Source organism: Neophocaena asiaeorientalis, unplaced genomic scaffold, assembly GCF_003031525.2.
Source record: "Neophocaena asiaeorientalis asiaeorientalis breed wild unplaced genomic scaffold, Neophocaena_asiaeorientalis_V1.1 scaffold255, whole genome shotgun sequence".
NCBI classification, from domain to species: Eukaryota; Metazoa; Chordata; class Mammalia; order Artiodactyla; family Phocoenidae; genus Neophocaena; species Neophocaena asiaeorientalis.
The window spans coordinates 543,486-556,004 of NW_020175398.1; the positions used below are offsets into that span (position 1 = coordinate 543,486).

The 12,519-nt window shown below is 39.0% G+C and overlaps 1 non-coding gene across 1 annotated transcript; it reads right to left on the bottom strand.

The window, feature by feature from the left end:
- Positions 1–3,785: 3,785 nt before the first annotated feature.
- LOC112414117 (U6 spliceosomal RNA) lies at positions 3,786–3,888 on the bottom strand. The gene has a single exon (XR_003006081.1). It is a non-coding gene; the product is annotated as a U6 spliceosomal RNA (small nuclear RNA).
- Between the last annotated feature and the right edge of the window lie 8,631 nt (positions 3,889–12,519).

Here is a 12,519-nt window from a genome sequence, read left to right on the forward strand (position 1 = left end):
TAATTCCTTCCAATGAAATATTTTAAGGTCTTTTTTATTAAAGCAGGAATTAGAATAATTATCATTATTTATAAAATACTGCTTAATATAAAAGGAACTCCAAAGAAATTACAATCACTCTGTAAAATTGAAAGTAGAAAGCACTTAAAAATTCATGAACGTAAAATAAAGTATGCTTCAATAAAAATTGTGTGCTGAACCAACTTGTATTTTAGAACAGAACTTGGAGTGTTCTGTTTATATCTAAATGAGCCCCTAAAACAGAAAATTATTTTAAAAGTATCTCCTAAAGTAACGATACATATATTTCCTCTAATTAATCAACAAATATCTAATGAGGATCAATAGTGTGTTCTGCAATGTACTTCTAATTTGTTATTTACCTGAGCTGGTAAACTTACCACACTTGTGGTGGTAGGTGTAGTGTGAAAAAAATATTCATGTGGCCCAAGACATGGCATAGAATTAAGGGTTATTTTAGGTATGAGTAGTATTTCTCAACAAGGTCACTATTGATATTTTGGGTGAGGGTATCCTTTTAAGCATGGGACTTCAACTTTGCATGACATTAATCAGCCCTGACCCTGTAGAACTTCATGATGATTGGAACATCCACAATGGCCCTTGGAAAATGTTATCTGGTGATACAGCCCCGAGCTGAGATCTGCTGATATGGAATAGGGGCTGGCAAACTTTTTTCTGTAAAGAGCCAGATACTAAATATTTTCAGGTTTGTGGGTCACACAGTCTCTGTTACAACTACTCAACACTTCTGTTGTAGCAGAAAGCAACTGTAGACAATATGAAAAGGGGTGACTGTGTTCCAGTAAAACTTTATTTGCAAAAGCAGGTGGTGGGCAGAGTTTGCCTTTGGGTTATAGTTTGCCAGCCCCTTTGTATGTACTGTAAGTCTGCCAATTTCAACATAAAGAATGCTTGAAAACAATCAGTAGTATGTCAGTTAGGAGGGTTGTGGGCTGCAAATAATATGAAAACATATCTACCGTTTCTAAAGACAGGATAGTTTCAGTCTTGGCTAATTGAATGTATTATTGTCATAAAAGACCCAAGTGGCTTCCTTCTTTCTACTCTGTTATCCTTAGCTGTGGTCATTATTTCTTCTCATTATCACAAATGGATGCAGCAGTCACATGTAGTTATAGTAATGCACAGGAAAGGATAACATGTCTGTCTGTTCCCTAAGAAAACCTTTTCCCAGAAGTCCTTAGCTGACTTGCTGTTAGATCTCATTTGGTGACAAACCCAAACTTAAACTAAGAAATGGCAAAGTGGAAATTCCAATCATGTGGAATTCCACGTAATTGCCATGGAAAAAGACTATGATTCTTTCTCAGGCTGGAGAAGGATCAAGCCCTAACTCAAAGCTGTGGATATACAATATTTGAATGAACTGAGACTGTGTTTGAAAGAAAGAGCAGCAAGCTTTGAGGGATTTGTGGAAGGAAATGTCTGTGAGATGCAGTATTTTCCATATCAGTTATATTATAATTTATACCAATGCTATTTGAGGCCATTTGTTTCCCTCTGTTTTTATCTAGTCAGAGGGAGTATTCATGCATGCCTGTCTTTGGTCAGAGGAGAGAGAGGAGCCTGAATCAAGGTTCTACCCATTGATTACAGGTAATCTCTCTCTAGTATTGAAGAGCCAATGTAGAGTCATACTTCCTGTTGTGAGGTCCCTAATACCAGTGTGTGAAAGACAGTATTTAAATTTGGTTAACAAAGATTACTTGGTAGTCCTTAAGGAACATCTTCAATAAGCCCCCAGATAATCATACCTGGTTAGTGTGTCATGTGGTTTGTATTATAAAAACTGAAAGTAGTTGGTTGAAAAGCATTCTCACTGAAATGTTGTGAATATTTTAGTGTTAAAGGGAATATAGAAGACTATCTGGTTCTTTCTGTCTCACAAACGTGCTGCCCTATAATTTCAGGTAAAGCAGGTGATTTGCCAAGATAATCATTTGGGTGGCTGGAAAGTAAAGATATAAGTAAAAACTGGGGAAAAAAAAACAAAAAAAACACCTGGGTTTCCCACTTCCTGTGCTATGTTCCCTGCATTACATCATGACATTCCTGCAGCAAAGTGCCTTCTCGAAAGATCTTATGCTTGTCAGTAGGGATGGCTCTAATTCAAGTTCTAATTTTTTTCCTGGAGTTGTTCCTGAATTTTGAGCTCTTCAAGCTGTCAGTATTGGGGTTGAACAAATACCCTTAGATGCACCTATGTTTACTTTAGTGGTTTTGAAGAGTGACACAGTAACGTTTTGTGGGTAAATTTGTTCAAGAGGCTTTGTTTTGTATCTCCCTCACATCACATCGCCTCTTTTATACCGATCATTACTTATGTGTTTATTAAAAAAATTAAATTCTCAGTACTGTCCTCAAGGATTCCAACATTCTAATGCGATAAAGACAAATGAATGAACAATTAAAACAGAGTGTGATTTAGGGCACACTAGAGGGAAGCATAATGTGCTCTCGGAACAAGAGTGGGTCTGAGCAGGTCAAGGAATGATGCCTGAGTTGAGATTCAAAGGATAACCGAGAGTAAGTCAAGGGAAGAAAATGGGGAAGGAGCTTCCCCGTGGAAGGAATGACATGGCAAAGGTTTAGAGGTATCAGAGAATATAATATATTTGGAGAACAACTAGCAGTTCACTAAATCTAGAGTCCATAAAAACTTAAGATGCAAGGTGGATGAACGCTGAGTAATGAGTCAATACTGAAGGACAGTAAATATAATTGGAACTTTATCCTTTTGCAGTGGAAGTCATCAGAGGCTTTTCTATAGATAGTGACCTGATGTAATTTATATTTTGGAAAAAAAATCACTGCAGAATAGGGGAGGAATCAGAGGGGCTGAGACTGAAGGCAACATGACCAGTCAAGAGGCTTCTCAATAATCTAAGGAAGAAATAATGAGAGCCTTGATCAAGGTAGTAGTGATGGAGAAAAACAAAGTGATATTTATGAAATATTAGAGGTAGAATATATTTGACCGGATGAATGTTTTGATGTAGGAGGTAAGGAAAAGGAAAGGAATTAAAAATGACTCCTAGATTTCTCACAGGGCTTGGGATAGTGAGTGGTTCTATTCATTGACATATGACATAGGAGCTGGACCAGTTTGGGGGGAAACTGATGAGTTCACTTTTAAGCATGTTGACTTTGAAGTGTTTGGAAAACTAGTATTAATAAATAATTGCTTATAAGAGGCTGAAACCCGAGCAGGAGCCCTGAGCTATAGAAATAGATTTGGGAGCTTTCAACATAATGTGAACTACAGACATGAATGAGACCACCCAGAGACTGCGTGTAGAGCATGGAAAGACTAAGAACAGGTTGCCAAGAGGGTAGAGGAAGACCAGGAGAGAGTGGTGACCAGGAGAGAGTGGTGTCCTTGAAGCCAAGGAAAGAGTACAATATTAATATTGTCAAATACTGCTCAGAGGTCAAGTAAGATAAGAACTGAAAAGGGGCCACTGGATATTTCGAGGTGATAGATTTATCTTTATTTAGACAAGGTATATGTAACCATTATGTAAGTTGAATATATATGGATAGATATACATATAGTGAAAATACATATATTTAGTGGAAATATACATAATTATGTATAATTTAGGAACTGCCATAAATCCTATCACCCAACAGAACTATTGCTAAAATTGTGATGTATGTCTTTCTAGATTTTTTCCTATATGTAAATATATTCTCTATCTAGATATATGTCTATATATAACAAAATGAGTTCCTACTATAAAAATGTGAGACACTGCATGAATTTGCTTGTCATCCTTGTCCAAAGACCATGATAATCTTCTCCACATCTTTCCAATTTTAGTATATAAGCTGGGGAAGCACACAGCGTCCATTGAATTAGGCAACTAGGAGATCATTTGTAACTTTGCCAGGCTAATTTCAGTGGAATGGTGAGGGTAGGAGCCAGATTGTGTGGGATGGGGAATGGGTAGGCAGTGAGGAAATGGAACAAACATTGTAGACCGCCCTCTCAAGAAACCAGGCTGTGAAGGGAAAGGGAAGTAGAAGATGTCAAGAAAGGAGTAGGATGGAGTTTCTTTTTTTTCTTTTGTATTTTCAGTTTTTACTTGGACAAGGACTTCCCACTGACTAGAAGGAGCCAGCAATCAGGGATGAATTGAAGATACAAAGTAGAGATTGTGATTGATGGAATCGAGGCCTTAGGAGGCAGGAAGGGAAGGGGTGTAGAAAAGAGGGACCAAACCTATCTTCCAAGAAGGCAACAGGGGAGGAGAAGAGAGTGGGAAAATATGCTGATAAGTTTATGGATGACTTACCTGAGGTGATTCTGGTCACCTCAGAATGAAGATGGCTGGTACCCATAAGTAGTCAGTTATTTGATGAAGTCTTTTTGAACTTGCAAGAAATAAAAAACTGCCATATTGTATAAGATGCATTATCTATTCATTTGTATCCTGAGAACAATGCCAAGAGATGTATGTTAGAAAGGTCTAGTCTTCTCTGACAAAATGTAAGGTCAGAAATGGTCCCCAAATGCTTTAGTTACCTTAAATAACCTATTAAGATTTATTATCTACATATTTCTGTGAAGCTCTTGAAGCTGTGTACTTTGTTAGCTTGTCTGCCCCCTGTGAAGTAAAGTATTTAACCTAGGGAAGTTTGCATTGTATGGTGGGGAAAACAGATTTGAAACAAATCTTGGTTGAATTCCATCAACTTTGGGAAAATAACAACATTCTTGTGCTTTAGTTCTCTTATCTTATAAAACTGGGATACTATTGTATTGACCTCAGGGCAAATAGAAGATATTGTAAGGTAATAATATATGTGAGTGTTCACCACATACTAGTGTCTTCATACATTACTTTGTTGTACACATCTTGTCACTCTCAGTGATCAAGGGCTCCCTTTAACTCCTGTACACCAGGATTTGCTGATAGAAACATGAAACTCTTAATGATTATAAACTCTGGCCCATGACCAGGAGAAATCTTGGGCCAGGTTCAGAGAAATCTTTGTTGCTGTGAAATGTAAATATCATGAACTAAATGCAAAGGACTACTACTTTGAAATGTACATACTCAACAGCCCATTTTCATTTCCTAAATGCCATGGTACATTTTATTTTTGTATTTACAAAAGCATATCACATGAGGTACTTTTTGTCTCATAAGCACAAAATTTAATGCCACAGATGACCAGAAGGAAACCTGGGTTATTGTTTCTCTTTTCACATATGATTTTCTATAACAACAAGCTTAATAAGGTAATTTACCAGCAGGCATATATGCTGAGTACCACTGGTACTGAAATATCAATCTTCACTACAAAAGACTTCTAAGCAAATATAATTGCTGTAATGTGTTATGACCTCTCAAGTCTAGTAATTCAATTGAATGGGGCAAGGATAACACAATGCAGGTGAATTATCTCCCATTTTACTAAGCTGCCACAGATGCACAGCAGTACCTGATGGGTGAATAAGCCACTTTAAAATGGGAAACTGAAAGAGGCAGCGGTATTAGGCTTAAATCATTTGAGTTTCTGCCACTTAATTCCTTGTTAACTCACCAGCACATCAATGGATTTAACTTTGACTTTTAAAATAAAATATAATAGGGCTTCCCTGGTGGTGCAGTGGTTGAGAATCTGCCCGCCGATGAAGGGGACGTGGGTCCGTGCCCTGGTCCGGGAGGATCCCACATGCCGCGGAGCGGCTGGGCCCATGAGCCATGGCCACTGAGCCTGCGCGTCCGGAGCTGTGCTCTGCAACGGGAGAGGCCACAACAGTGAGAGGCCCACGTACCACAAAACAAACAAACAAACAAAAAGTAAAATAAAATATAATAACACACCGGAGCTTGCTTTAAAAATACAAATCCTTAAGTACTAATTAAGTATTGTTATAATCACTGAACAATTTAAAATAGCTGTTACTTAAATATCTGTATTTATTTCTTTATATCATGTCTTAATATTCTGATTACTTTGTCTTCTTGACTCTCCATCCTGGGGTTACTTGAATGCTTTTTCATACTCTTGCCCACTTTTGTTTTTGGCATTTTTCTGGCAGCAGTTCAAAAGGGCGTTCAGTATTTCCCCGTTATTCTGTTGCACAAACTACTCAATATCGCTCCACCAGGGCATGCAAAGTTCAGAGATGCTGGTTACCTACCACCTGATTTAAGTGCCCTGGTGAAATGGAAGGATACTGGCCCTAGAGGTGTCCATTCTCAGCCAAGCTCACTCTCTGAACACTCCTTGCTCGGTGAATGGTTCTTGCCAGTCTCATCTCACCAATGAGCATTAACAAGTCTGATACACCTTGATGTTTCCCAGAGCACTTGCCTGGGCCTTGCTCACATTGGCTGGTTAGTACATTTGCTGTGAATGAGTGAATGGATGGATAAGTGGATGAAGGAAGGGAGAATTGGAGCATATGGGATTTGACTTTTCTGCTAGAATATGGAAGGCACTCTGAGGGAGGAAGACCACTTTCGTTTTTCAGGTAAGTGGTATCTAAAGTGGTGCATTCTGAGTTGAAAATCTCCTTTTTCCATAAGAGCACTGGTATTGTATTTTAACTAGAGTCATTTTGTGTGTGCTTGTGTGTGTGTCTGACTGTGAGACTTGAACTTGGCAAAGAATCAAATCCACAAGTACTCATAACATTTTTGCTAAATGTTCAGTACTGTCCTAATCATTGTAAAGGGGGCAGAGTCCCTGTCCCTGAGTGTATTTGAGAGGACAAAATTTATCTAAAGCGTATAGAGAGCAGCACAAGGCAGTCTGTATTCAAATTAAATATGTGGCAGCTATTCTGATTAGATGTAATACTGATGGCATTCAGAGAAAGGAAAAGTCATTGGGCCTTGGGGACAAAAGGCAATTTGGGTCAATGAGGAGAAGGAAGATTTCCTAAGGGCTATTGTGGGCCAAATTGCAGAGCCTGTACAATCCTTCACAAAGAGTTCACCACGTGGATCTCAGCAGAGAATCAAATACCAAGGCAGACCTCACTACTTTGCTGAAGGAAGCCCTCAGGTTACTTTTTCCTGAACAAAATGACACCCAGGTTTAAAGCAAAATAAATAAAAACTAGTGATCCAGTTAAAATAAATAGTGAAACTGTGTATTTTTTAAAAATATGTAAATAAAAAGAAACCCAAATATAAATTTAAACATAAATGTAAGTGTAACATAGTTTATAAATAAACTGTATAAATTTATATTCTCTAAACCATTCCAAGATATCACTTGTTTTAGGTCTCTAAGAAGTACTGACCTATATCTAAAAATATGTCCAAAAGATATTTATAAAATTATTACTTCCTAGGAAATAGACTCTACTATTGAAAAGATAAAAAATTGGGCTTCCCTGGTGGCGCAGTTGTTGGGAGTCCGCCTGCCGATGCCGGGGGCATGGGTTCGTGCCCCGGTCCGGGAGAATCCCACATGCCGCGGAGCGGCTGGGCCCGTGGGCCATGGCCACTGGGCCTGCACGTCCAGAGCCTGTGCTCCACAGTGGGAGAGGCCGCAGCGGTGAGAGGCCCGCGTACCGCAAAAAAAAAAAAAAAAAGATAAAAAATTGATATTTGAAAAAAATTAGATAGGTATTTGGGACATCTTATATATGTATACTTAAGCAAACATTTATGAAGGATGTAATTCCCTATTGTACATGTGATAGACAAGAGGTCAAAAACTTGATTTGTGCCCTAATGAGTTTAAAATCTAGTGGGCCATGTAAAACTAATGTCAATTTTTTAACGATGAGCCAGTTACGAAAAAAGTAAGGTCTTCTGTTACTGACTGTAAATCCAGTAGCAATTTATGGTTTATGGAGAAGACACAATGTGAAATCAGTGTCTGGATTTTGGAGGATGACAAGGAATATGTTCCAGATGGGGATTTGGGGAAGTGGCATGAACTTTACATTATAATGTGGTCCAAACCTGATTAGAGCAGAAGACTTATGTTAAAGAAATAAGATCCAGTAGACCATGGTCAGAAAGTGAAATGACAGCCTTGTTACAAAGACTTGGGACTTGTTGGAGAAGAGAGTTAAGCTGTTACTTTTTTCTAGAAAAGGAATGTTTCCCTAAATTAGTTTGGGTGGAATTATATAGCAAGATGAAAGATAAGGAGAGCAGTGTATGGTTATTTTGCTGTAATCTGAATATGAAATGTTGAGTTTTTTTTTTTGCGGTACGCGGGCCTCTCACTGTTGTGGTCTCTCCCGTTGTGGAGCACAGGCTTCGGACGCACAGACTCAGAGGCCATGGCTCACGGGCCCAGCCGCGCTGGGGTATGTGGGATCTTCCCGGACTGGGGTACGAACCCGCGTCCCCTGCATTGGCAGGCAGATTTTTAACCATTGCGCCACCAGGGAAGCCCGTTGAGATTTTTATGAAGATTAAAGTTATATAATCATTGCATATGGAATTCTAATTTACAGGAGGTTAGAAGGACATAGAATAAGTTAATTGCCAATTAAATAATATGTTCCTATTAAATAATTTGAAGTTACTTTTGGATTATAAAGATAATTTCTAAAAATATGTTGTCTGAAATATTAACGGTTCTTATTTTCAGTTTTTGGAATCTATTGCCTAAGTCAGAATTGCAATGCTGCTGAAGGATAATAGGTAGAACAGTGTTAACCTTTGGTCAGATATATTTTGTTTAGAAAAAACAGAGTGCTGGTTGGGACTTCGGAAACCTAACAGCATATAGATTCAGCACTGTTTATCTAGATAACACATATGTTCACATCTGAATGGAAAACAAGCCATAATTTAGGAGTAGACTGAGCCTGTTTGTGCTCCAAAATGAATTTAAATGATGAAACTATGAATGTAGTGAAAAGCAAGGGAATGAATATGACAGATACTAGTTTTCATTTTGAATTTCAAATTACTGGCTTTCTATTAGTATACACCAGGAGTAGTAAATTTCTATTAAGTTGGCACATAGTTTTAAATTTTATATGTATGCTATTTTAAGTATAAAAACTCATTTCAGTGAGATAGGGACATGGTTATTTCTTTTTTAATCAGCAAGCTCTAGGCTATATACTATTAGTCTAAACTTGTCATCCTGATGGCATTCAGGCTGGGGAGCTTTCTTCATACATTCCTTTTTGGTGACATTTTGTTTATCTGGGTAGAAGCAAAAAGAGGCTCTGAAGAGGATTTAATAGTTTAATACTTATTTAATATGTGTTTAAAAATATTAAGGTATTCTTTAGTAGGCATTTATGCTTAGACGTGAAGTGTTATTACAACCTTTTAAAATTATTAGAATGATGTTTTTGCTCAGCAGTGTTTCTTTCTGTGTTTTGTTAAAAGGTACGGGTTTACCATAAATAGAAGTCTTGAAGATATTGCAGTACTTGAGGGTAGTGTTAGAGTTAACTGCCCCACCCCCTTCCACTGCAAATAGCAAAGAACAGTTGGAAATTACACATCACTTCAATTTTGGTTAAAAATGGTGATGGATCTTCTAATTGCAGCAGCAACTTGCATCTTGGGTCAACTGTCAGTTCACTGAGCAAGGGCTTTGAATGGTTATCACGTAGAGGACAGTGATGGGCGACACGCTGCCTCCTTAGAGTCAGAGGAAGAGAAAATGAGCTGAAATTGAGCAAAGCTAATGGTGGAAAATAAGAAGCAGGACTTTCCCATAGTTAAGCTACTTGATTAGGCCATTTCCATACCCAGCGTACTACCAGGAAGAGTGCTGAATACCCCTCACCATCCATTTAGATTTGCTCTCTAGGGGTGTTTGAAGTTTAATCAGGTGCCTCCTTCTCTGTTTTTGTTTCTCAACTTCTACTCCTGCCTGTGATGCATATACACACATACTCTTCTCAACTATAGAAAAAAGCCCCTCTTACATAGGGGGCCTGAATATTAGAGGTACCTTCCTTTATTCACAACAGAAAATGAGAACTGCTATTGTATTTTAGATAACATTTTTGGAAGACTTATTTTTGTAGCCCTCAGATAACTTCATATTACTTAGGAATACAGTTTCTTTGGAAACATTTATTCTCTATTAAGCGATTATACCTTGACCTTCATTTCTGCTTTTGGTGAACTGAGGGATGTGACTCTCTCCCCCTGTTACTTTACATTCTTCACAGGGATCACTACTATGACAGTGATTCTCAGTAGAAAAGGCATCTTCTGGGGAAACTGTCAGAACTTTGGGAGATATTGGGGATTGGCACACATGTGGTTTAAAAAAACCCGAATGATTTTGGTATGCCATTTCATTTCCCTGTTAAGAATTGATTCAAGGCATTGGATCCCCTAAAAAGCATAAGTACCTTTCAGAAAATATAATAATGATTCCAGTGATAATTGTAATGACAGCAGTGTTACTGCTTCTGGTCCCAGGATCTCCACAGAGATATCCCATATCTTCCTCATCACTGCTTCCCTGCTGATGTGTGTGGCTGTGGACTGTGATTACAACAGTGGTTCTCAAAGTGTGATTCCTGGACCAGTAGTATCATCTGGGTACTTGTTACAAGTGCAAAAAAAAAAAAAAAGAAAGAAAGAAAAGAAAAATAAAGCAGTTTCTCAGACCCATCCCAGGCCTAATGAATCAGAAACTCTCTGGATGGGTTTGTGTATGAAGATGCCTTCCAGGTGATTGTGATACACACACAGATTCTAGAGCCACCTGTCATAGTTTCCTATTGCTGCTGTAAAAATTGACCACAAACTTGGCAGCTGAAAACAGCACAGATTTCTTTTTTTTCTATTATTTATTTATTAGCACAGATTTCTTATCTTGTACTCTCTGCAGGTCACAAGCCCAGGTGGACTTGGTCTGAGTCCTCTGCTTAGCATCTTACAAGGCTGAAACCAAGGTGTTAATAGGGCCGAGTTCCTTACTGAAGGCACCAGAGAAGAATCCACTTCCAACTTCATTCAGGGTTTTGGCTGAATTCAGCCCCCAGTGATGGTAGAATGGAGGTCCTTGTTTCCTTGTTTGCGGTCAGCCAGGGCCCTCTCTTAGCTTGCAGAATCTACCCACATTTCTTTCATGCTTTCCATATAGCCCCATCTAGCAGTGGTGGGTTGAGTCTTTTTCACACTTTGAATCCCTCTGCCTTCCTCTTCTGCCCTGCCTGATGTCCTTGTCTGCTGTATCTGTATGACTGCCTCTTCTACCCACAGCCAGGAGAAAGCTATTTATAAGGGCTCAGCTTTACCTTGGGCCCACATAGATAATCCAGGGTCATCTACCTATTTTCAGGTCCAGTGATTAGTAACCTTAATTATATCTGCAAAATCTCCTTTACGATGAAATGTAACATATTCACAAGGGATCCAAGGTCATGGGGACCAAAATTCTGTTTACTTGGCAAAACTCATCACAGGGTCTTTCTTTTGGCTTTGCCAGGGTGCTGTGTTGCTCACCAGGTGACCCAGCCCCACCACCAGCATCCCATTCTTGCCCAGGGACCAAAGGTGGCTAGGGGAAACTGAACTGAGGACCTGCCCTGCCTCACCAGGAAGTGAAGCTGCATTTCCCATGGGCTCCACCTGTGCAGCAGGGCACCTGTCCTTTGTGTCCCTCCTCAGCCCCTCCCTCCCTCATTCTCCAGAAGGGGGTGGCTCCTGGTTTTTCCATTCCTGTCCATATCTCTGCCTTTTTCCCATGGTTCAGAAGTACCATGGTGATGCTGGCATAGACCTAAGCCTAGGGCTTCTTCTTTAGAAGCAGTAAGCATAGTGCTTACGAGCACAGACCCTAAAGCCAGGCAGTTTAGGTTCAAATTTTGTGACCTTGGGTAACTCTCTGAACTGTTCTATGCCTCAATTTCCCTGTCTGTAAATGGGAGATAATAATAATGTCAGATCATTAGCCAGTGTTCTTATTACTTATGGAAGAAACAGTATGATTCAGTGTTTCCAGGCTTGATTCTTGAAATGCTGAAGAAACTTAGAAAATTCTCTCTTTTTCATATCTCACTTTTTCAACAAAGCTTTGTTTTAAAACATCTTGCCTTGCAGGGTCTCCATGGGTCCCTACTCCAATCGATGTGTTGAACTGGCTAGGGTGATAATCATACAGACACCATGGCAAAGAAGTAAAACTATCACTATTTGCATATGCAATTATTTCATTAATTTTCAGGACAAATTCATAAATTATATAAGGTTATTACCATTTTTGTTTTACGAGTGATGAAACTGAAGCTTAGGTTAAGTAGCTGAATCAATATCATACATATGGAGATAGGTGAATAAACCCACTATTAGTCATTAACTTCTCATGAATTTGCCTATCAACCAAAGCTAGCTTGTCTTCCAAGAAAGCCTCACAGAGTTTGTTGGCAGTAGTGCTCAGGATTGGTAAAGAGAGAAATTCATGAAGAGAACCTGAAGCTGGAGTCCTTTGGAGGGAAGGCAAGTTTGGGTGGCCTCCTGGGCAACTAAAAAGCATCCTGGACCATTGTTTTGCAAAAGAACA